Consider the following 25761-nt stretch of genomic DNA (forward strand, 5'->3'; position numbering starts at 1 on the left):
CAGCGGACAGAGCCACGTACAAGTGAATCCTCCAGCTCCTAATCGAACTAATGCCACATAATCAGGTCTAATTCCTGAAATTAGGCTGCCAGGACTATATTAGCGGAGCTATAGGCAGCAAGCTTTCTCATAGGCAGTCGGAATGGCTTAGTTCAGGTCCATTTGACTGCCTGAAAACTTCGGCCATCTGATTGGTCGAGAGATATCCCCCCCTTTCACGTGAAATATACCCCCCGTGGTGCGTCCCTCCTGAAGACATGTGGGAAGAGCAAATCGCCGTTCGGCGTTATTTGTCGGAGCTGGGGGTTAATTAGTGCGGAACTTGTGTAACTCAGTCGCTCTCTTCCTCTGCTTCTGTTGCCAGCGCCATCTGCCAAATCTCAGACCCGTATTTTTTTGCCCAAAAGAAAACTTCTAGGCATTGCTTGTTGGGTGTAATGGAGGCAATAGCCTTCTTTAAGCTGAAGGGGAGCTGACTCAGGGCATTACGAGGTAGCGGTTGAAGGAAGGGGTGGGGGAGAAAAGAAGGGGGATGGAGGGGAGGCGGGTGGGGGTGGGGGGCAGACTTGCGTAATGAGGAGCATATCTGACGAGAATTGCCCTCTGTCCAATCAGCCATGATAATCTTATTCATACCTCGTAAAATTACAGATGAGTTTCAAATGACGACTCGCCTAAAGGACGACCGATTGGTGGCCTTTAATCTGGGATGGAGATTAGTAATCAGCGCCATGTTGTCGCTGGCATGTTGGGATGGGGACCAGATACTTTGCAACAAAGAAGGTCAAGGACGTATATTATTTCGATGATGGAGGTCAAGGTCATTTCTTGTTAGGAATCAAGTTGAACAACGTTATGGTTCGGTATTTTACATCAACACGATATTGATGGAACATTCATTTCTACATTACTGAGATCAGAAATACTGCCCTGAGTACCGCCCTCGTTGATGCGGGAAGCTGCGGTTTCCGACATCTGCTTCTGTTCTCAGAGATGCTGCTCACAATGAAATATTCCCACACATTGGACTAAACTCATGCTGTCTGGAATGGGTTTATGATTTCATTTCGATAAATTAATCTATAAAGTCGATATTGTCTAGCGTGGTGGAGAATGCTGCATAGATTATAGATGTAGAAGATAACTGTCCGCGACAGCCGATTCTGGTCGCTCATTGAAGACCATCACCAGCACCTTGGGTACAGGCAGTGACGACACGAACAAACAGCATGCTCGACTGCATCACATGAAGACCTTGGAACCCAGTATTGGGATGGGATGGAAAGGGCGTTAAAAAAGTATTCGCGGTAGGTTTTGTACGAGGGCGTGCAGAAATAAAATGATAAATATGTAGTCCATATCTTTTGGGCGTGAAATTTTCACTATAATGCTGAATCATTCCAAAATTTATTGTTGTTTTTGTATGTTACAAGTACTTTTTGAAATTAAGTAGATCAGAATCTGTACGTCCTAAACATTCACGTAAAATATTTTTTGCGAGTTTTTATTTTCAATATTTTTAGCGCGAAAACCCAGGTTTCTACGTTAACGCGAGCACTGGGCATTACGACCAGTGTACGAAATAGTTTCCACATTTTGCTAGCCAGTCGGGCTATCTATGCCTGAAGGGTACTAGCCGACTAAATCACTCACTGGCCGAAATATTGATATATTTACAATATCACCCCATAAAAATTCACAACCCAGTCGGGCCAGTGACTGTACAGATTTTTAGTAGCCACAGGCTAGCGGTCCAGTAGCTATTTCGCACACTGGTTAGGAGGAAAAAGAGAGTAAGAGGTTACAGAAGAAATGGTAAGAAAACATGGTGGCAAACGAGATAGGGATTAATATTGATCAGCATTGGAGAGAGAGAGAGAGATGTCAAGAATAAATTGACAAAGATGATGAAAATGACGTCACTGATACCAGACAGAAGTATGAGAGAAAGACAGAAAGTTGAAGTGAGTGAATATAGTTCTTCACTGCTTTTAGCAATATTCCGACTACATCACGGCAGGGGGACACCACAAATGAACTTAACAATGTACATATGTGAGAAATCGAATCGAGGCCTTTAGCTAAGCCCCAACCGCCCCTAAAAGACCAAAAGACAGGTGGCATACTGTTAAGGAACTTCTCAATTCGCCTTTAGTGAAGCTAATTGATATGAAATATCAAGCAACGAGGCCCTTTCAGAAGCTGACAGATACGTAATTACATTTACCGATTAAATTATCAGTTTCATATGAGCCCACAAATAGTCCCCGTGATGTCGTAAAGATACGATGTATCCGCTCACCCCATTCGTGTTATAGAATATTCAAAGAAATTGTAGACGTTTCCAAAGACGTCAAACTATCTTTCCATTTCTAAATCAAATTTCATTTCAACCAAAACGTCATTAAATGGTCGACGTTATCGGATAGAAGATCGAAATGAACTGTACAAATGTTGCATTTGTATTGGGCAGCACTGAATCACATACCGGAATTAAACAGCATCATGTACACTACATGTTCGTCGAGTCCCGCTTGCTCTACTGTAAACCTCCCAAACTCTAAGACAGAAGAGAAGATTATCTGCAATATCGATGGAAACTGACAGTGCCCCTGGCTCCTCTGAGCGCACAAGAATCAAGCCGGAATCTGATTGGCTGATAGAGTCTTCCCATGTCCCCATCTCTCTACCCCCCTAAGGTATTATCACCAACTAACTGGATAAGGCATTACGGGGGCCTAAGTGAAATCAATATAGGCCTTCATTAGTAGTTTTCTGCTTGATAATGTCGCTGCTTGGGGCTCTTTTCGCTTTCCTCATCCTAACGTTAATACTCCAGCAGTAAGATAGAACAACTCCACCAAGCCACACAAGTGATTTTGCGCTTGGACAACTCTTACCTGAATATATTGATTACATCCAGGAGGAAACAGCTCCCGATCTCGTGCCTAACTTGGATCACGGGACTGTAAAGCTGGAGGGCGGGAGGGGACGGCGCTTCTGAGAACGCTACTCAGGTCCCGAGATCACGAGTTCGTCATAAGATGCACATCATCAAGCCCGCAAACAACGTAAGGTTAACCTGATCACAGGCCAGTGCTCACTTATAGGACTTCTTCAAAACTGAAGATTTTAATATCGGCCATATTACATCATAATTCCGCCATTTCTTGTATTCTAATATTTGCCGAATTCAAAGCCATGTAATAGACTTACGAGGCTGTGCAATGGAGGATTAATGAAAATCTCCAAGCAGGCTGATCTACTAATATGACCCTACGCGCTGATCTAAGGTCATTCTATATTGAGCTGTTCGATCCGAGTCTTCGTCAAAACACTTGGTATAAGGACGTGCCTTCTGGTGATCTATAGAGTTATCTGCTCAGGTAGGTACTGCCAGGAGTATAAGAACTGGTTCATTGATCGGAACCTGCCACAGAGGACTGAGGTCCAGCGGAGCGTGAAGACATCCCACTCTAGATGATGAAGCAGCTTACTACGCTAGTCCTGTATTCGTTTCCAGGAACAATGCACAACGCAGTACTTTAATTCAAACCGTCCTTGAAATGAACCGTGTACATAAACAAGATAAATAACGGCCACCAGAGTACATGTCTGTTTATTTTCGAATTTTTATGCGTTGCTTTGTTTACAAATACTGATTGTAATAGACGCAAATATCTCTATAGAACTACGCTTCACTGGCGACTCGTGAGCAAACCGTGTTTTTTTTCCATAAAAATATTATTCCCGACAGAAACAAATAACGCCATCAGGAGCTCCGATGAAGTTGGCTATTCTGTAACTAAGGAAAATCGACCTTTGCTGCATACTGGGATATGCAGTGAGGGCCATGCGGGGTGAGTGAGGGAATCTAGTTTCACTCCGCTTTTAGCAAATATTCCAGCAATATCACGGCGCGGGACATCAGGATTCTGCTTCACAACCCTGTATCCATGTGGGGAATCGAACCCGGATCTCTGGCATGACGAGCGTACGCTGTAACCGCTAGGCTACCCCGCCGTCCAAGCGGTTGGGGGATGATATAGAGGCTGTGAGACAAGTAGTCATGTTGGGAATCGAACCCTGAGACCTTGTGGGAGACATAAAGCATTAATCACTGCTCAAAGGCTAAATAAAAAATGTGAAATGTTTCTCGGGCATCACTTTTATTTGTGGTTGTAAAAACTTTTTATTGCCGTTTAAAAAATACTTTTGTCTTTGCCGTGTCCCGATCACCCATTTGCCCACTATGAGAATGAGTGTCTGTAAGAACGCGTGTGACTTATTCTACAACTCCTTAACATGTGCTAAACTTTCCAAGCTGTATTTCTGAGAGAGAAAAAAATATAAATGTGTTCCTCCCTAGTCACATTTTTGTATCAAACATTTTTTTTAAAATAACTCCTACCGCCTTCGTCACTTGTGCCGAAGAAACATGTGATTATTTGTACGCAGCCTACCTATCCGGCGATTGTCTAAATTAGCTTATATTTCCGCATATTGGTCGTTTGGTCTGAAACCTGAAACTAAATACGTCTAACTAAATACACAATTGTTAAGAACTCTTAGGATGACCATACCTTATACGATACTGTAGTCCTCCTTGTGCAGTAAAGCAGCGCTTTCTATGATCGCTCAATGTCCACCTCTACTTGCTGCCATTAGACAGAAGCAGAAATCGAGATGATTGACCAAACCTGTCCCGGAATGATATTGATTTCCGGAAACTGCCTTATAATGAGGAATTCATTGAATCGGTTTACATCAAGACAATTGAAAATTCAGTGGTTGCTGAATGAATGAATCCGCAATCTTTAATACGTTTTCCCGCCGGTGGGGCAGTGGTCTCAGGGCTCTTCTGTTACGTCAGGGTTAATGGGTTTGGATCCATGATCTTCCCATACCATTTTCATTCGCTATATTCGATTGCCAACCGGAAAAAAACATTCTACGTATATAAATACCGTAAACCTATTTGTCAGTGTCCCTCGCGAACTTGAGGTCAGTCTCCCTCTTTGGTATCAGATATAAGTGAGTATGGTTCTACGCCGCTTAATTCAACCAATACCGGAGATCCCAGAAATCGGCTTTACATATTGTACCATGTGTGAAATCGAACCAGGGACTTCGCCACGAGAGGCGAACGCTTTATCCACTACCCTACCACACCGCATCCCACCCAGAACGAGTCAGTGCCTGGCCAGCTGAGCGGTACACCTCTTAGGTTTCGGGAAATCACTTTCAGTCCGAAATCCCCAGGGAGCGATATACCATCCCCACTATCTGTAAGTTTTCCCTGTGACAAAGTTCAAGTGACCCGACAAGATTCGGGTAAGAATTGGTCTTCAGCAATCAGTGCTTGCCGTAAGAAGTGACTAACGGGGTCGGGTGATCAGACTCGCTGACATGGTTAGTACGTGCCATCGTATCTCGATTGTGTAGACCGATGCTCATGCTGTTGATCACTTGATTTTCTGATTGAGATTCAGTTATTTACACACCGCTGTCATAAAACAGAAATATTGCTGATTGTATATTACGCGCAGTTACGGAATTTATCCCCATGAGGTTCGGCAGCACTTTTTGAAGACTTCGTTAACTCGTCACATCACGTGCCGGTAATTGTCAAAATGTCATAAATCTATGTCCCTGGTGTTTACGTACATTACCCCGCTTCATAACGATCAGGAGATCAACTCATTCATAACTGTACTCCGTCACTCAACACGAGAAGCAAACGACGAACACTGCAGCAATTCTCGTAAATCAACACTCTCGGGTTATTTCGTACATTTACGGCCGCCCGTCAAAGTGACGGACAGGCACGAGCGGTGGCAACGCCACCTGTCGGCCTTGCTGTCAAAATGTAAGCAATGAACACGTCGGAACCTTGTGCTAACAAGATGGTGCGTGGCCACGACACCGTGGAACAGGTGTTGAGGAATTTAAATAAAACCCCCCAACAATAAGTTATCGTAGAAACGCTAGTGTAACTTTCTTAACTACATTTCAAAGAGGCTGTGCAGTTGAATGAGTGTATACAATTAAGGTGGCCCAGTCGGCGAAATAATTAACGTTTCCATTGCATGTATTGCAAATGGCCTATTCTCATGAATTGCTCTACGAATAGTTTGAGGAAATAGGTCAGGTTATGGTAGGTGAGTGAGTGAAGTTTTAGTATTACGCCATTTTTAGCAATATTCCAGCAATATCACGCTGGGGACACCAGAAATGGGCTCCACACATTACCATGGTCTTCAGCGTGACGAGGAAACATTAGTCTGCCCTACCGCCCATTTTAAAGACAGGATCAGGCGAATCCGGTAAAATCGTTAATGAATAGTGTGCTTGTTTACTCAATAATGTTCCAGCTACAATTTTCCAGCTGCATGACACCTGCCTGTGGGTACAAACAATGGGTGGGTACTATGACCAAACAATTCAGTGATGAGCATCAATCTGCGGAACTGGAATACTATGAAGCACATTCAGGTCAGGGAATCTAACCATACAATTCCACCAGGCACCCCCTGCAGACCAATTCCAACGAGTACCTTTACAGACGAGGTATGTAAGAGAGTAGTGCGGTGAGTGGATATGGTTCTACGCTGCTTTGGCGAACTGGGAGAGAATGAAAAACAATCTGTGAGAAATGAGAACGTCTCTACCAGGGTGCGGTGGAATAGCAAAGCGGTAAGCGTTCGTTCGTCACCCCGAAGGCCTGGGTTTGATTTCCCATATGAGTACAATGTGTGGAGACAATTTCTGGTGCCCCAGTCGCGATATTGCTTAAATATTGCTAAAAGCGGCGAAAAACTAAATTCACTCTCTTTCACCCCAAAGCCCCAATTGCCCTAATGGCACCATGTTCCCCAAAATATCGCCAAGATAGTAGGGGTTTCCAAAGGGGTTTCACTACATTTACAAACATAAACATAACAAAGGCATATCAGTCCTGCATGTGTAAACATGTCAGCATATAACACTTTTCAAAGTCAGTAACGCTGGCATCAAAGGATACATACATCTTTGTGAATTAATTAATTCTGGACATCTGATTAGAAGTCTCTTGGTTCAATGTTAGACTTAGGGTGTGTGAAATTACACGTGTAACAGTTCTACAAATACAAATAGATGCTACTGCGTAAATAGGTTAATGTTGCATGTAGACGCATGTCAAGCAAAATGATTCTCATAACCATATAAGCTAGGAATGTATTATGACTGACAAAATGATGACGGTTTTGTATTTAAAACATCTCTCTATGATTTTAATAAATGTACAGTAGAGGTTGTGTACGATTGAATTAAGATTGTAGCGAAAATGGCCTTTCAAATTCGGTCATGCTTTAAATGAACTTTGAAGTAACTATTCAAATGATTTAGAACTCTGTGCCAACGCTGATAAGGATTTTGTATTTAAAAATAAAACAGTCGATAGTTTAGACAAGTGCCGTTCTTTATGTTTCTATGCGTTTGGTTCCATGTATAGCAAAGGACGATGTACGATTGAATTAAGATTGCAGCAAACATAGCCTTTCAGACTCGATCATGCTTTAAATGAACTCTGAAGAAAATATTCAAATAACTTTAAATTCTGACGATACCACCGTCGAAGTTAAAGAAGACAGATTCGTTATCTATAACGACTGTTTGGTAAAGTCATCGCTGTCGATAACATTACAGGCGACTTTGATAGCCCATAACGGCTTCCAGCATGGCGGACCTTCGTCACACAGATGAGGCCCTCCTACCTAACCACCGTGCATTAATGTGCGCTAATTACAATTGCCAACTTTCATATTTCTCAAACCTCGTGCTTCACTTCAAACCCCAGCTCCAACCTCCCTTCTGATTTGACATTGTCACGTGACATGTTATTTGGTCGACTCCACGGAAGAAATTAGTCCCCGAGTCCATTAATTCGCCATCGAGAGCGACGTTATTGAAGGCCTGGACCCGTAATGACGGCCGTGTCGTTTGGGTTACAAAGAGGGTTTAGGCGGTAATTGTTGGACTAATTAACGGGGAGGAGCCGCATGAAGCAGACGACTTTTAAAAACAGGGAAATTGAAGTCAGAATTGGCAAGGGCTGACGGTAATTTTATGAGTGACAAACCGAACAGCATTTTACCATACTCCGAGTCAGTTAGTCATCTGGTGGACACAGAAACGCTGGTACAAGCTGGGATGGTTTGGGCACTGATTTGGACATCGGAAAAGGGAAATTGGCCGAACGCGGACAATCTGTAATGAGGTTCATGAGGAAAAAAGTCTGCTTTTGAAAATGTGACTCGCTGCCCTTGCTTGGATGTTGACTAAGCGTGTTGGTTTGTATGTTTGCGCACCACCATGTTTGAACCTTAGCGTTCTTATCGAGTTAGTTAGAAGACGAGTTAGTTGTGGACACCAGTAAGTGAGGGAGAAAGGTTTGAGTCTGACGGACCGAGCAGTTTTTCAGTCTGAGGTGGGAGCAAAGCTGAAAGTGTTTAATCGTAAAACCACAAGGACGTACCGTAGGTGCCTGGTTCTACCAAGGAACGCAACTCTGCAAAGCGAATGACTGCGACATACACAACTGTGTCAGCGCTTAAGCTTAACGCCTTGAATAGTGTAAGGTGTCTCAAAGGGAGCGCAAACTTAGCAGAATGGTTACGGTAGAAAGAGATACAAGAAGGAACTGACACATAGAGTTCTTGTTCGTTACCATTTCAGAGCGGTTTAGGCACCGGGTGGTATAGTGGATAGCAAAATCGGTAGGGTTCGATCCTCATATGTGTCAAACCAAGAGCGGTAAGATACTTGTTGGTCTCCAGCCTTGCGCTAGGCACCAGGGTGATACGAGGACTGGTCGGTTCAGCCACGTAGACTTAAGTACCATCTGGTTCCAAATGAACCACGGTATCTCAGTGGACAAGCACTATGAAACGTAAGTGAGTGAGTGAGTGATTTTTACGTCGCACTCAGCAATATTCCAGCTATATGGCGGCGGTCTGTGAATAATAGTCAGGACCAGACAATCCAGTTGCCAACAACATGAGCATCGATCTGCGCAATTGGGAACCTATGACATGTGTCAACCAAGTCAGCGAGCCTGACCACCCGATCCCGTTAGTCGCCTCTTACGACAAGCATTGTCGCCTTACTATGAAACGGAGCGTTGGGACAGGCAAGTGGTTAAAACGTTCGCTCGTCAGGCCGAAGACCGGGCTTTCATTTCCCGTATGGATACAGCGTGTGAAACCCATTTCCAGTGTTCCCCGCCGCGATACTGCTGCAATATTTTCACTATGAAACAGGTAATTGTTCAGGTGAACAGAAGCCTGAGAGCGCGCGCACACACACACACACAGAAAGAGAGAGAGAGAGAGAGAGAGAGACAGACAGAGAGACAGAGAGAGAGCCATACCCACGCACAATATCTAAGTCTTACGGATATTCTTTACAGTTCAAGTACACAACATGTATTTGCTCAGCTAATACACTGTCAAGTCTCAGTAACTTTTTACAAACAGTAGACCTGCCATCCAAATCAATACCTTCTTTTCACCACAATTGAGAATGGAGTCTTGCGAATTAACAATGGGAGAGATACAAGACCTTCAGGTTGTTGCCATCTGCGAGTTAATGCAAACTAATTTAATGGGTAGACAGGTAGAATCGCATCACCAGACTATCAGTCTGGATGAAAGGACCAAGTTGGGACATAAATACCAAATGAAATGCGTTCATTACACCACGACGACATCCACAATGCACGTGCCATTATTGCTACCGATAGCTGCGTATGTACGTGGCGTGCTAGAGCGGTTTAATCTGTAAATTACTATAAAACTAAAATATCGCCCGGTTCTGGTTGTAAAAGCTCCACTGGCCGCGGGGATTCCCATCGAAATCTTTCACTGTAGACATCTCATTGTTTCGGACCTGAACGGCGCCGCGAAGCAAGCAACGCCGGAGAGCTGGATTGCCCGTCGTCATGATGATCAAGCCTTAAACAAGGCCTAATGGTTTAGTTTTATGAATCTATACAGTATTAACATGGCAACAAATCACTAAAACCTGACAAGTCTTTTTCAAATATTTTTTTTAAAGAAAAAGAAGAAGAAACTCGTGCCATGTGTACGTGAGTTGGGTTTGACGCCGCTATTCCAGCAATATCACGGTGGGGGATATCTCAAATGGGACCTAACACAAATACACAAATTGTACACATTGTGGGGAATCGAACCCGGGCCTTCGTCTTGACGAGCGAACGCTTAAACAAGAAGGCTACCCTATCGCTTCCCGGGCTACATTTTTATGTTTTTAAAGTAGTTTATGTTTTAGATATTTCAGTATTTCACTTATGAGCAACGTCGAAGTAATAACACCACTAGTAACGCCCAAATTGGTTGTGTATTATCCTCTTGTCGAAATCGAACTCTGTCTTTGGCATAAAGAGAGAACACTTCAATCCGCGCAAAACAGAATTTCAAAAGATTATTCTTCAAAACGAATAATGTGTCATTCTTATATATGTCAGCGAGAAAATGTCCTTTTATTGTGTTTTGTGCTCTTGTTCTTCGTCTGAACGGATGATCGATGCATATTTTTTTCTAAAGAGTTTCCTTGCGAAATTACGAAATGCTTTCATTGCATGCACAAGGGACAAGACAACGGAATCACTCATGTACAGATCTAAGATATATATATTGTGATCTCAGCGCCAAGTCTGTTATGCCCTGCCAATCCAAAAGCAAAACAGACCAATCTTTTCCATCATTCTTTATGGTGATAAATATAATATTTAAACGAACGCAAACAACGTCCGATTTTTTCATACGACTATATACGTAATCTGTATTTCCACCCCATATAAATTACGATCATATGAACGGAACCTGTGCTGTTTAACTTCGTTTCAATATTATAAAAAGAACATCAGAGACGAGTAGATGTAATTCCCAAATGAAAGGATAAACTGTGATCTTGTTATGGTCTTTCTGGGTGCATATGTATGTATACTGTCTATCTTAATTACTCTTGTCACGACCGTAATATGTACGTATACTGTCTATCTTAATTACCCTTGTCACGGACGTAATATGTACGTATACTGTCTATCTTAATTACTCTTGTCACGGACGTAATATGTACGTATACTGTCTATCTTAATTACTCTTGTCACGGACGTAATATGTACGTATACTGTCTATCTTAATTACTCTTGTCACGAACGTAATATGTACGTATACTGTCTATCTTAATTACTCTTGTCACGGACGTAATATGTACGTATACTGTCTATCTTAATTACTCTTGTCACGAACGTAATATGTACGTATACTGTCTATCTTAATTACTCTTGTCACGGACGTAATATGTACGTATACTGTCTATCTTAATTACTCTTGTCACGGACGTAATATGTACGTATACTGTCTATCTTAATTACTCTTGTCACGGACGTAATATGTACGTATACTGTCTATCTTAATTACTCTTGTCACGGACGTAATATGTACGTATACTGTCTATCTTAATTACTCTTGTCACGGACGTAATATGTACGTATACTGTCTATCTTAATTACTCTTGTCACGGACGTAATATGTACGTATACTGTCTATCTTAATTACTCTTGTCACGGACGTAATATGTACGTATACTGTCTATCTTAATTACTCTTGTCACGGACGTAATATGTACGTATACTGTCTATCTTAATTACTCTTGTCACGAACGTAATATGTACGTATACTGTCTATCTTAATTACTCTTGTCACGGACGTAATATGTACGTATACTGTCTATCTTAATTACTCTTGTCACGGACGTAATATGTACGTATACTGTCTATCTTAATTACTCTTGTCACGGACGTAATATGTACGTATACTGTCTATCTTAATTACTCTTGTCACGAACGTAATATGTACGTATACTGTCTATCTTAATTACTCTTGTCACGGACGTAATATGTACGTATACTGTCTATCTTAATTACTCTTGTCACGAACGTAATATGTACGTATACTGTCTATCTTAATTACTCTTGTCACGAACGTAATATGTACGTATACTGTCTATCTTAATTACTCTTGTCACGGACGTAATATGTACGTATACTGTCTATCTTAATTACTCTTGTCACGAACGTAATATGTACGTATACTGTCTATCTTAATTACTCTTGTCACGGACGTAATATGTACGTATACTGTCTATCTTAATTACTCTTGTCACGAACGTAATATGTACGTATACTGTCTATCTTAATTACTCTTGTCACGGACGTAATATGTACGTATACTGTCTATCTTAATTACTCTTGTCACGGACGTAATATGTACGTATACTGTCTATCTTAATTACTCTTGTCACGGACGTAATATGTACGTATACTGTCTACCTTAATTACTCTTGTCACGGACGTAATATGTACGTATACTGTCTACCTTAATTACTCTTGTCACGGACGTAATATGTACGTATACTGTCTACCTTAATTACTCTTGTCACGAACGTAATATGTACGTATACTGTCTATCTTAATTACTCTTGTCACGAACGTAATATGTACGTATACTGTCTATCTTAATTACTCTTGTCACGGACGTAATATGTACGTATACTGTCTATCTTAATTACTCTTGTCACGGACGTAATATGTACGTATACTGTCTATCTTAATTACTCTTGTCACGGACGTAATATGTACGTATACTGTCTATCTTAATTACTCTTGTCACGGACGTAATATGTACGTATACTGTCTATCTTAATTACTCTTGTCACGGACGTAATATGTACGTATACTGTCTATCTTAATTACTCTTGTCACGAACGTAATATGTACGTATACTGTCTATCTTAATTACTCTTGTCACGGACGTAATATGTACGTATACTGTCTATCTTAATTACTCTTGTCACGGACGTAATATGTACGTATACTGTCTATCTTAATTACTCTTGTCACGGACGTAATATGTACGTATACTGTCTATCTTAATTACTCTTGTCACGAACGTAATATGTACGTATACTGTCTATCTTAATTACTCTTGTCACGGACGTAATATGTACGTATACTGTCTATCTTAATTACTCTTGTCACGAACGTAATATGTACGTATACTGTCTATCTTAATTACTCTTGTCACGGACGTAATATGTACGTATACTGTCTATCTTAATTACTCTTGTCACGGACGTAATATGTACGTATACTGTCTATCTTAATTACTCTTGTCACGGACGTAATATGTACGTATACTGTCTATCTTAATTACTCTTGTCACGAACGTAATATGTACGTATACTGTCTATCTTAATTACTCTTGTCACGGACGTAATATGTACGTATACTGTCTATCTTAATTACTCTTGTCACGAACGTAATCCCATATGTGAGATTTCCATGCGCGCCTTCTACTTGCAAATCAAAGCGATGCTTGACGAGATTTGTTCTGATATCTTGTCACTCTCGGTGGTTCCCGAATCTAGGGAACAGATTCAAAGTGACAAAATAAAACACCTCCAAATCAAAATATCCAGAAAATATTAAATCAATTAGAGAGCCATGGTGACACACACATGACTACTTCCTTTGATTCGGGCATAGTTTGGTATAATTTTTAATGAAATAGCTGAGATCAAAGATGGACGCGCTTTTGTTGAGGCATTCCTCAGCGAATACTGCCGACCGAGACCGACTGGGACCGACAATACCCGAGATCTTACGGCGTCAGACATCGCCTTTAATTAGTCGTCGCTCGTCCTCGGATCACAGGTGAAGGTCACACGAGGGACAGATTTGTCTGGTTGAGAAATAGAGAAGAAGATGACGAAACGACGAAAGAAGGAGAGAAATGGAGGAAAGAAAGGAAAGTAAGAGCCCGGGATACAATACAGACGAACAGAAATATCGTATGTCTATTTCCTGTTGTTGTTTGTTCAAATGAAAAGATCACTGGTTATTTATGGACACGTATTGAGGACATTTTCATGAGTTTAACAAGCACATTTCCCAGGTTTTGCAATTCTGTATTTAGGTGTCGTCACATGTACATTACGACAATGAAATTGATTCAATTATTTCAAAGTTATCGGCCATAACGTCCCTCTCACAAGGGGACGTAACTCTTGGATGATTTAAACATCTCCGCCAACACGCTCGTCTGTGCAAACTGATGGCAAAATTATCTAAATAAGCTAGGGGTGCAGGAAAACTACCTGTGTTGATTGACAAGTGAGAGAGAGTTATTGAAAAGAAGGCGGAGACACTGTCTGGAATAGCCAGAGGCGGACAAAATAACAACCTAATATCGAGCAAATATTGCTCAAACCAAACTTATCAAGCTGTGGCCGGCAACCACGACGTCCCTTCCACGGCAAGGATCTAATTAAAGCAGTCACCGAGCTGCAGGCATTTTCGACGGTCATAATTACAACTTTCATCCCCGATGTAAAAAATGTACCAAACAAGCATTATTTTTTCCTAAAGAAGCACGGGGAAACCTTTCCAATGGCAACTTTTCTGTCTCATGACTTCCCCACCGTCTCCGATCGAGCTTCAAGCACCCTGGGGGCATCAGCCAGCCTGGGGGTAGGGGGGACCGTGGAGGAGGAGAGGAGCGAGGGGGAACACAATGGAAGCCATGCAACTTACTACCAATCCCGAGTATCCAATCTCGTCTGCTTTGCACTAATGGCGGGAAATGTAAGCTATTCACGTTGAGTGCCTACCTAACGAGATACCAGCTGAATTAGAATGTATACACATCTCGAATTCTCCAAAGCCTGTTTAATGGGCGGATACAAGATTTTAGTCGCTTTGAAAACACTTTTAAACTTTTTATCACCAGGCATCATCAGAGGACGAAGTATTTCTCCTTTCACCAAGTAGCGCGTGGTCGGTCGTCTGCCGGTGTTCATGCGCGCGCATGAAAGAGACACGTGCTTACCTGTACGAGTTTGCGACACGTGATTGCTCTTGATAACTTCCGTAAATCGCCTTAATGCAGCGCAACGACCATTGGCAACGTTTACATTCGACCATACTAAGAGCCACTGAATTCAGACAACATGCAATCGTTTATCGGGATTACTTTATATCACTACTTATGCTCAAGGATGCAGGTGGGTTATTCAAAATCATCCGATTTATCCTGACTCTAATTGAAAAAAGTACTGTTAAGTGTCACTGTGGGTACCTCTACAAATGTTCTGTTAATAACTATTAGACCGTTTACAACCGACAAAACAAGCACTTTGATTTCAAAGTGTAGAGAGACACCACAAAGACCAACTATGGTGCTTTATTTTCAAGGAGTCGTTTTATACAATAGTGAATGACCCTAGGTTATCATTAAAATCAGAAACACAACTCAAGAATAACTTATTCAGCCAAATGCATAGTTATTCATAGTCATTACTGAAACTGTTTTGAAGTTTTCTCGAGTGGCAATAATTTCATCAATATGGCAGACACGCGTTAAGCTCGCGGTTGGAGTATTTCTTATTTACGTAGCATGGCACAACATGCGTATCTTTAAAATAATATTCTTTCAGAATTCTAAGACACAACCTTTTACCAAATTGCCATCCAAGATCATAAACGTGGTAAATAAAAGTAATTTGTTCTAAAATGCGCAAGAAACCGCCATTTAATCGTCCTTGCCACTTCACACAGCAGTCCGTTTCCTTTTAATCCCGAGCTTTGGATTTCCAAGTACAAAGAGCCCAAACAGAAAAATATCAACCCTAAAGACTATTTGAACATTTCATTAGCTACAGAAAACATACCCAGATCAACCCACGTGTACTATTCCCATAACGCGACCCTCAAGTTTGTTAATTACAGCAATTAGTCGCTAGTTCAGATTCGTAGCCCCGAATTTTTTAAAAAACCTAACTTACAAATTGCTTTATTTTATATTTCCAGGTGAGGTCATCAAAAATCAATCACAACAAAAATCTTGAAAGTTTTTCTTTACCCCATAGCATGAAAAGAAAAAATTTCTTTGGTTCGGAACTTCCTTCATGATGACGTCATGATTCACGCGCAGGTTACCAAGCAACAAGCAGTAATAGTCTGCTTAAATCAGACCGGGTGTAGTATTTCCAAAATAACATCCAATTTCAACCATACTCTAAAATTTGCAAGATGTCCAAGAAAAATACCTGTTTTCATCAACATTATAACTACAAAACGCACCAATTTCCATCACCCACCCTTGGAGAAGCATGAGTGACAACTGAGAACACAGTGGGCGTGGACTGTTATGTACGTTTCATATTTGATTGACAGATCTGCCGCGGCGGCGAGTAATATCATCTATCAAAATACAACACGGTTATTGTCCCGTATGAAAACCACAAGATGGTATATGAGCCTGTTGAACACTAAAATATTCTTTCAAAAAGCGTTGGTTGCTCAGATTTGGTTCGGAAAGCGACGAGTTGCATTATCTGGCTACACGAGCTCGTCATTGATGCATTACACATTCAAAGTCAAATCACCAACTTCCAGAAAGGGTTTCTTATAAAATTAAACATGTTATGAGATATTAAATACTAGTTCATGTTCAAGCAGCTGTGTATCTGAATTGGTGGGCTTCCACGGCTGAAAATGTGTACATTGCACCTTCAATCACCGACTTTTTACAAATTTAGATTGACTTTTTTTAAACATTACATTTCATTGCACTGGCATGGAAAGTATCCTGTGTAATGGTTCGTTCTACAGAGGTTGGGGTGGTGGGTGGGTGGAGTGTCCTTGTTTTGAAGTGGACAATGTGGAGATTAACAAGTAACGTACTTTATATGTCGAATCTCTGAAGATATTTCCAGACACTAATATACCCACTGACCTCATCATCATCATCATCATCATCATCATCATCACCACCACCACTACCACCATCGCCATTTTTTCTACAGCGTCAAAGTCAATGTCATGATTATCATCACAATAGAATATTAATGTTTATGGATGTCTACTTCTTTATTAAGTGGAACACAACGTTTCGGAATATGACCTTACTCCGTCTTCAGATGAATGCCGGTTAATATCAATACATTTTCACCTCCGATTTCTATCACTTCTACATACTATCAAAGGCATCGCCATTTATCTTGTCATCATTACTGTTATGATATATGACCATGAAAATGAACTTTATCATCATAATAATCATCAGTGCTATTGTGAGAGAAAGGAATAGATATATTACGATAGGTGCATATGAATGATAATCATAAAACAAAAAACACAATATCATCATCATCATCATCATCATCATCATCACCATCATCATCATCATGGCCATCATGGCCATCATGTCAAAGCACCGACCATCATATAAAATCAATCATGTATTGTATCATTGCGTTTAAAAACATTTTGTTTGTTTTTTAAATTGAAATTTCATCAAATTATCACAACTTTTTAACTATCCTCTCTGAAAATAATATATCCCGTTATTATCTATATCTATATCATGGGACCTAACATCAACAAAACGCTCTCCTCTCACATCTGACCTAACCTTCTATCCTCGGGACCAAACTGAATCTATTGAATTCAGATAAATGAATTACATCATTTAAACACAGACGCTAAGATATCCAAATGGCAGGACATCCAGAGGATATATCAGCTTAATCAATATGAGCTACTGACACAGTTCCATAAGAAGGGATGGTCGTTTAAACATGCTCTTTGTCAAAACTGCTACAGGTGAATTAGTTCGCCTTGTCGCTCACATGCAGATATAGCATATAGTACATGTAGGAAATGGGGTCGGCGGTAATTTAGTGTCTATCATATCATTGCAAAATTCGTAATGGATTCCATCAAGCATAAGAACTACGAACTGGAAAAGTCATCTCGATTCGTCAGGGGATACAGCACAGGCGTGTCAAAAATGAAACACTTCCCCATTTGTTACAGAGATTTATGAATATGAGATGGAAAATGATACTTACCAATTTAATTCGACACTATAAACCGCTCGTCACCTGAAACCAGTCTTCTACCTTCACGGCTACTTCAGCAAACAATCTGAAAAGAACGAATCGTGTGTTAAAATACATAGCCTATCGGTGATTGTCAAAGGGGGGTAACTGTTATTCCCACTTATTCAGACGTAGAGACAGGTCAATAGCAGTTTGGTGGTAACGTGCATGTCCAAGTGGCTTTGCCAACGGTCCACAACATACGATAGGTCTACACAGAGTGATTTTACCGAATCGACAGTAAATTGAAAATAGCCTCACATGTGAATTTTCTGTATGTCAGTGCATTGCTCACACAAGACGATGCCGTTCGTGACTGACGCTCGTTAAACTTATTTCAGAGGTCACAAGGTACATGAAATCAGCTCTGTCCTCTGCATCTAACAGGATGGGACACATTGTGCGCTAATACTCTCTCTATACCGCTAGTGCAGCCAATCAGGGGTACAAACTGGTGGCGACTGGGCGATAATATCACGTTATGGCAGCGATAGGATTCTGGCATCACGACATATATGGCAACATGCACGCGATGACAGTGCCTGCTGCAGGAATTAAATACATGCCAACAATGGACAGTTAAACAAATATTGAACATCCATAACAAACATGATCAGGTAATAACAGGGATGCAGTTCTGAACATTAACTGCGATAACAACTCGGTGTTTCCTGTTTAATGCTTAAGTGAAGCAGTTGTTCCTAAAGTAAATATAGACGAAATCCGTTTACATAATCATACGGATTCTCTCCTAAAGGATCTCCTTGCACGGTTCTGATCATATTGTAAGCACGCGTTTATAAATCACTTCCAGTTTGTGATGATACTAGGCGTAGCCTGGCCTTCCGTTGCATCAGTCACAAATACACGCAATGGCAGGTCAATTGTTCAGAATTCTACGGTGCAAGTTTTGTATCGAAAAATAGGGCAGTGTAACTGTTAATGAAACGGACTGTATTTTGCTGTTCGACTCTTAGTCCATGATCGTGTTTGGTTTTATCTGTTTTAAGTGTATAGCATTCCCGATTCCAATTTAGCATCATCGTTTCTGAGTTAGATTTAAATCAGTTCAGTTTTGTTTGGGAAAACAGAGCTGTGTAACTATTAAATAAACAGAATACATTTTGTTGTCCGAGTCTTTTTGAAATATACACTACTTTCGTTTTCCAATTTAGCACTGTCGGTTCTTGATTAGATTTAAAACGTTTAATTCAATGAATGCAAAACGTAATCAGGTTCTAAAATCCTAGTCTTTGAATATTATTCTGAAGTTAGTGTGCGCATTGGGATTCAAACCTTTGCCTTCACCATATTTATCTGGAAACGCTTAAACTTCGAGGCAGCTGGTGCTATCAGGTATGTGATACAGCGATTTATAGTGTTCTTATAAGCAATTCCTGAGCCCATTCAGTCCCAAATGTAAACCTAGTTTGCCCAATATATCCATTATAGAGCAAGCAAGAACGTATCAGTTGCCAACTCTACATCACTGCGGTTTCTGAAAGAGTCTTTGGGTTTTCTCTCTAATTATTAATTTTCAAGACTAGAGGCTAATCCAAAACTAGAGACGTCCAATGGATATCCAAAGCAGCTAGTGTCTGTGACAACCATCACCCCATCCCACCTCATTGTGACCAAGCAGTTTTACCGAGGCCTGGGTTTAACCCTTGTTGATCTGCATTAACCCCATGGCTGTGTGGGCTAGGTGTATCTCGAGCAGGGAGGAGTTCTAATTGAGATTTAAACGGTTCATAAGATACGTTTTGAGAACACTTCTGAATAGGTACAAAATGCCCTCATGGGTAGCTTCTAATCCTGAACGATCTGAGGAGGATCAAACAGCGTCCTTGCAGCCATGACCACTCCCTGTAAGCTCAATACAGGATGTGAACTGTGGCCAACGAACAGTGAAGCTTCAAACACCTTTAAACCGATATATCTTTCTTTTTCCTTGACTATCCCAGATAAACATTACAACGTGGTCTGCTCTCGGCACAATGGTTGTCTCGATACACGGATTGTCACGAGGACAAGATAGCGAGACGTGAAAGTATAACTCAAACCGTTTCACTGGATCGAGAACATTGCACAGCTCTTAGTAATGACAGAAGAAAATTCGCTCACACCAAAGAAGCAGGTATTCACCACGTACTTCTGATTGAAAACAAATTCTACTACATTTCTAGTCACACACACACACACACACACGCACGCACGCACACACACTCGCACACACTCACACACTCGCACACACACACACGCACGCACGCACGAACTCACACATATACATGTATCTCTACAATAATGCGGCAAGTTTGTCACACGGAGGCCCTCATATGTAAGCTTACTAATGCAGTTAATACACACAGTGACACACATGAAAAACCTCGACATTCTTAAACAAAACTAGTTCATCTTTTCACGGTCAACTGAATAACGCGACTGCCCCACACACTGTTTGAGCCCTAATAACTAGCACCAACCCTATGTATAACATTTCGTAGAAGTAACGCGCAACACCATCCAGTCTACTCCCCACTTCATGTCCTTGCATTCCTAAAATGTTCTGGAAATGGTCTTAACTATACCATCCTTCCTTCTCCGCGCTGTTTAATACTGTTAATGAGTGGCAAGCAAACACCATTAATGCGGTACCTACGTCCAAAGGGAAAAGAAGGTAGGATATTTGTACTAATTTACTCGATGAAACTACTATTCCTGACTTATCGATCACCATAGAAATGACATAATCATACCCCGAAAGCAACAATAACTGCGACCAGAGAGTACTTTTGCGACCGTCAGGATTAACCATTCCTAAAGTGCTTCTTAGTTGGTAAGAATTCAACCAACATGGCATCTCAATGCCACGCCATTCCACTGCGTCAGCTACTGAATAGATGGACGATTGAATCTCAATCTTCTATGTAACCGAAAGAATGTAAATACGGGGTTGTATAGCTATCGGCTCTCAACTTAGACAAACATATCATGCCTGGCCAGTTTATTACTTGGCAAACCTGGGTACGATCTCGGCGTACTCAAAACGAATACTATCTATCGCTGATGTTTGCAGATTTTAGAGTCCGTCCTTCCATGGATTCCAAGTAAAAGTATTCTGTTGAATTTCAAGGCACTGGGTAAATATACCGTCAATTCGAAAAACTATTCTGCCAATATCGACTTGGGATTGCCTCGGTTGAGTGGCCCGAGAATTCGCCATCAGCTCATTGAAATACGGGCTTCCTCTTAGCTAACAATGCAGATCCATTGATCAGACAAAACGGTTACATAAAGGAAAACACGATCGCAAATGAAGGCATCAGCTCCCAGAATGAGAAAACCAAAATCAATGACAACCATTTAGGCGAACATTACTTGTAAGTATAATCGAATGCCTCAGCATGGAATTAACGGCCGTGCGTGAATGCGGGATTGATTCGCTAGTGGTTTGCCGACCACAGTAAGACGGACGCAGAAGCGAGGGGTCGACGTTAGCACAATGAGAATCGAAGTTTGACAGAAATTGTTAACATCATCTCTGAGATGCGGCAAGGTAGCTGTCATTAACTAGCATATTCATAGAATCTGGGTGAACTTTTTGCCCACTGCACGTCCTCTTGTCAGTCAACTTGGTACATTCTAAGGTTGGGATTGCATGATACAGTAATCACTTAGTTATGTTGTCCTTCAGGCAGATCGCAACGTGCAAGGAATGACAGTCGATTAATTGGGTATCATCATCTGTGGATGGACGTGGAACAGGTAGATGAAGACTTTATGGGAGAGGTAGCTGAGAGTCAGATAGTGGGCATGTGGTGGGGCTCTGAAGATGAGCTGGTGATGAAGGGTTGAAGAAATGTCCAAATGAAGATCGATCGTGGGGTGGTGCAGGTGATATGGAGGTGGGTGAGGTGTGGTGAATACTGCAGGTGCTCACGGCGTAACTTGAAGGAGTAGTGAGTGAGTTTAGTTTTACGCCGCACTCAGCAGTATTCCGGCCATCTGGCGGTGGTCTGTAAGTAATCGAGTCTGGACCAGACAATTCAGTGATCAACAGCATGAGCATCGATCAATTGGGAACCAATGTCATGTGTCAACCAAGTCAGCGAGCCTGACCACCCGATCCCATTATTCGCCTCTTGCGACAAGCATAGTCACCTTAAATGGCAAGCATGGCTTCTACCCCGGACCTTCACGGGTCCTTGGATGAGTAAAATTACAAGCGATGCGTGTATGTACAGTGAGGGTGGAGGTCGTTCAGAAAGAGAGAGCAATGGTAAGATATAGATATATGAACGATCGGGCACTTTGGATGAACAGATTAATGTAATTACTGTGAGGAATGCAATGAGACGGTTGACAGGAACATGGGGTTGGCACTTCGGTTTCGGAAGCGTGGGCAGCAGCAGGAGTTGTAGTAGATACGCAGCTGCATTAAGTAGAAGCCTCACAACAAGTGAAAAATGGCTGTTACGTGGGAAACAATGAGATGATGGCTAAGATGATGGTTCAAGAAGGTTTTGATTGAAAGGTGTTCACGTGGATTAATGTCTTACTAAAGGCTGGATTGAATGAGCTGATGAAGTTCATGGGGCACGATCAAAAGCCCTTCCTCGATCATGGTGTTCGTATTCATCAGTAAGGGATTCAGTATTGATTTTGATGATTTTGATGGGTTTTGGGTGTTACCGAGGAGCCAGGGGGTGGTGCGGTGGAATTAGAGAACACCAGGAATCGTCATGAGGAGGGACGAGCATCTCATAGGGCATAGAACAAGGGGGAAAGCGTCGGTGCGGAGCGGGTTTACAGATAGTCGTGTTTCACAGTCCCTGAACCACATTGTTTTCTCTTCCACCCAACCCTTCCTGCAATACTATAGCCCTAACTGAAGTCTAGATTTCCCCAGGTTCTGAATCTCCCAACTAACTTGATCTTTTGAAATTTAAATGGGCTAATTTGTTAGTATCAGCATCATATATAATCAGGGGTTCAGCATTAGTTTGGTTTTGGGAGTACCGGTTGTACCGTGAACAGAACCACACATCTCCAAGGTACGTGGTTTGAAAACTATTTACAATACTACATTCATGAGTTAGAAGGACCAAGGTCCGTAGGCGTCTGGGTGTTTTTGTGTGATTTTGTTTGTTTTCTGTTGCGTGTTGTTGGGTTTTTTTCTCTCTGTTTTCAATATTCTGTAAATATTTTCTTTATTGCGAAAATTGATGCCTAGATACCAAGAATCATAACCAGGGAGAATCTCTGAGTCGAACCCATCTCTGTAGAATCCAAACAAGCAAGGGACACAACTCTGCGCAGCCTGAAGAGGCACCTTAGACCTCTCGACCAGCTGTGCAAGACGGTCAACGACAACGACAGTCACGCTCACAGCACTTTGTAAGATCGATCGACGGTGCAAACGATGCTGACATCAAACATTGTAACCAACTGAATATTTTAATATCATGGAATGAGGCTTAGCCATCTTCATGTGGAAGAAACGTGTGGGGCGAGCTTTAGGTCACCCATTTTAAAGACTTACATGTATATCCTAAAAGGTGATTGTCGCCCATTACAACCAAATGAGCCAATCAGAGCGCGGAACGAAGTTTTGTTGTATTTGGCAATCACCTTTGTAAGATGTCCAATAACACAACTTGCTGGTGTCCAATAACATAACTTACTGAGGACTTCTGGGTAGATTAGATTCGTTTTCATCACGTTATGAAAAGCACACTAGTTTTGTTGATCAAAGTGAATCATTATAAAGGGTAATAACTCTCATAAGAATACGTACCAGACACCCATTTTATGGGTGATTCCACAAGTTTAGGAGCTGTTGGTTTTAATTCCTTCCATTACTGCACTATCATTTTATCTTTTTATGTTGCAACGTCCCCTGATTATACGATTAAGATTAAATCCACATCTGCTTTTGGTCGTTGAACGGCATTGAGACGTGATACACATCTGTTTTGACATATTCTTCTACCAAGAAATTAATATTTAGTCAACTTTTTATTTAGTTTTAAGTATTTGAGAATGTACACCTTACTCTTGTGTCTAGCGTGATACATTGATACGTCAAGAGATATTCTGTCTGAATTAATAGTAAAAATAGATGCGTTGTGTCTAGTACTTTTATTAGTATCCATATGAAATATTAACAAAATCAAATTACATAGCTTAATAAATATAAATTCGTAAACAACGACAGGCGACGTCCATTTCCAGATATTGCCAATATATAGACAATTTCAGACTGTCATAATTATTACAAACATAATCTAGGACTGAAACCCTACAATCGGATACTGACTTGCTAAGGGGAAGCAACTATACACAGCGAGATGCAGTGCACGTAGACATCTAGTTCAGGTCCGTAATGTTTGACATAAAACAACTATTTTGGTGACAAAAAACCCAGAATGACATAAGATCAAGCAAATTAATGAATAAATATTACATTATCACATGAAAACGTGACTGGTTATGATTGGTTGAGCTTACCTTGCGATCAGCATGAAGCGAGAGTGTCCATCAAGCGCACGCGTCAGTGTATATCCCTAAATGCCACGGTAATACAATTACGGGAATCTTTATTACAACATCGTGTTTATAAACATATATCAAACTAGCCAATCTACAATCACATACTCATAGCCCCACGCGTCTTAATTGTAAGAAACCGAAATTTCAGCTGACCAATCACAAGCCGCGATGGGTGGCAGAGGTGGCTTCCTATTGGTCAGATGCTTGTTTGAAGTTCGGCGTAGTTGATGGCACTGTCAGAAAACCGGTTCTGAACGTCGACAACTGACAGCGAAGACGTAGTGTGGGCCGTTGACAACACTGCCGACATTTGACCTTTCTTAATTGCAATTTATACAACAGGCCGCCTCTGTTCAGCCTCTGATGATTACTGCGCACGTCACTAAGTACATGTTATGGGACTTTTTTAACCTAATAACAAACCCGACAATGATATTTTTTTTGCTCCGGAGACATATCAAAGGAAGGATGCTGGTTTGTTTCTAAATGATCTGCGACGGGCATGGCAGTACTCCTGTACAGACAGCTACACCATTAACCTTTACAAAGTCCTAACATGGGAAGGGATCAGTCCAACAGCGGGCCTTCCATGTGTCATTGACAGCTTACAAAGACGATATTGCTTTTTTTCTGCAAAAACTCAATTTTAATGTGTATGTAAATAAGGTAGCGAATTTGCACCCCAATTACAATCAAACTAATGAACTGTGTTTAACGCCTCTTTAAACAGTATTCCAGTTATAGCATGTTTATTTGGGAGGGAAACCCGAAGTAATGTATGTGTTAGTTTTTAAGTGTTAGTTTTAGTGTCATTTTTTAATACAATCGAAGCTAACCGGGATTCGAAGCCTGGGCAGATTCTGCCATGTCCACGGGATACGCGGTGATTTCCGAGGGAATTCGTGAGTGCGATGTGGTTTATGCCACCTTATGCAATATTCCTGCAATATCACGGCAGGGGACATCAGAAAAGGACTTCACACGCTGGGGAATCGAACAAGGGCCTTCAGTGTAACGAGCGAACGCTTTAACCACGAGGCTACCCATCAACTAAAATAGGTGGCCCGACCGTGCTTCATCTTTGAATCGTCATCACAAGGTTTTAGATTCCAGAAGAGAAAAAAACAAACAAACCAGTTCTCACCTTGACGTCTTGAACCAGTTTCGCAGACACTTGTCCTTATCCTTACTCCGAGCAAA

At 41.3% G+C, this 25761-nt stretch overlaps 1 protein-coding gene across 2 annotated transcripts in view; it reads right to left on the reverse strand.

Annotated features, from left to right (window-relative positions):
- Window positions 1–25761, reverse strand: part of LOC137298880 (frizzled-5-like) — a 107482-nt gene that overhangs the window by 23178 nt on the left and 58543 nt on the right. For both annotated transcript variants that reach the window (XM_067831226.1, XM_067831227.1), the window contains exon 3: window positions 17980–18055. The gene's annotated coding sequence lies outside the window, so the exon portion shown is untranslated. The remainder of the gene's footprint in view (window positions 1–17979; window positions 18056–25761) is intronic.

This window comes from Haliotis asinina, chromosome 10, assembly GCF_037392515.1.
Source record: "Haliotis asinina isolate JCU_RB_2024 chromosome 10, JCU_Hal_asi_v2, whole genome shotgun sequence".
NCBI classification, from domain to species: domain Eukaryota; kingdom Metazoa; phylum Mollusca; class Gastropoda; order Lepetellida; family Haliotidae; genus Haliotis; species Haliotis asinina.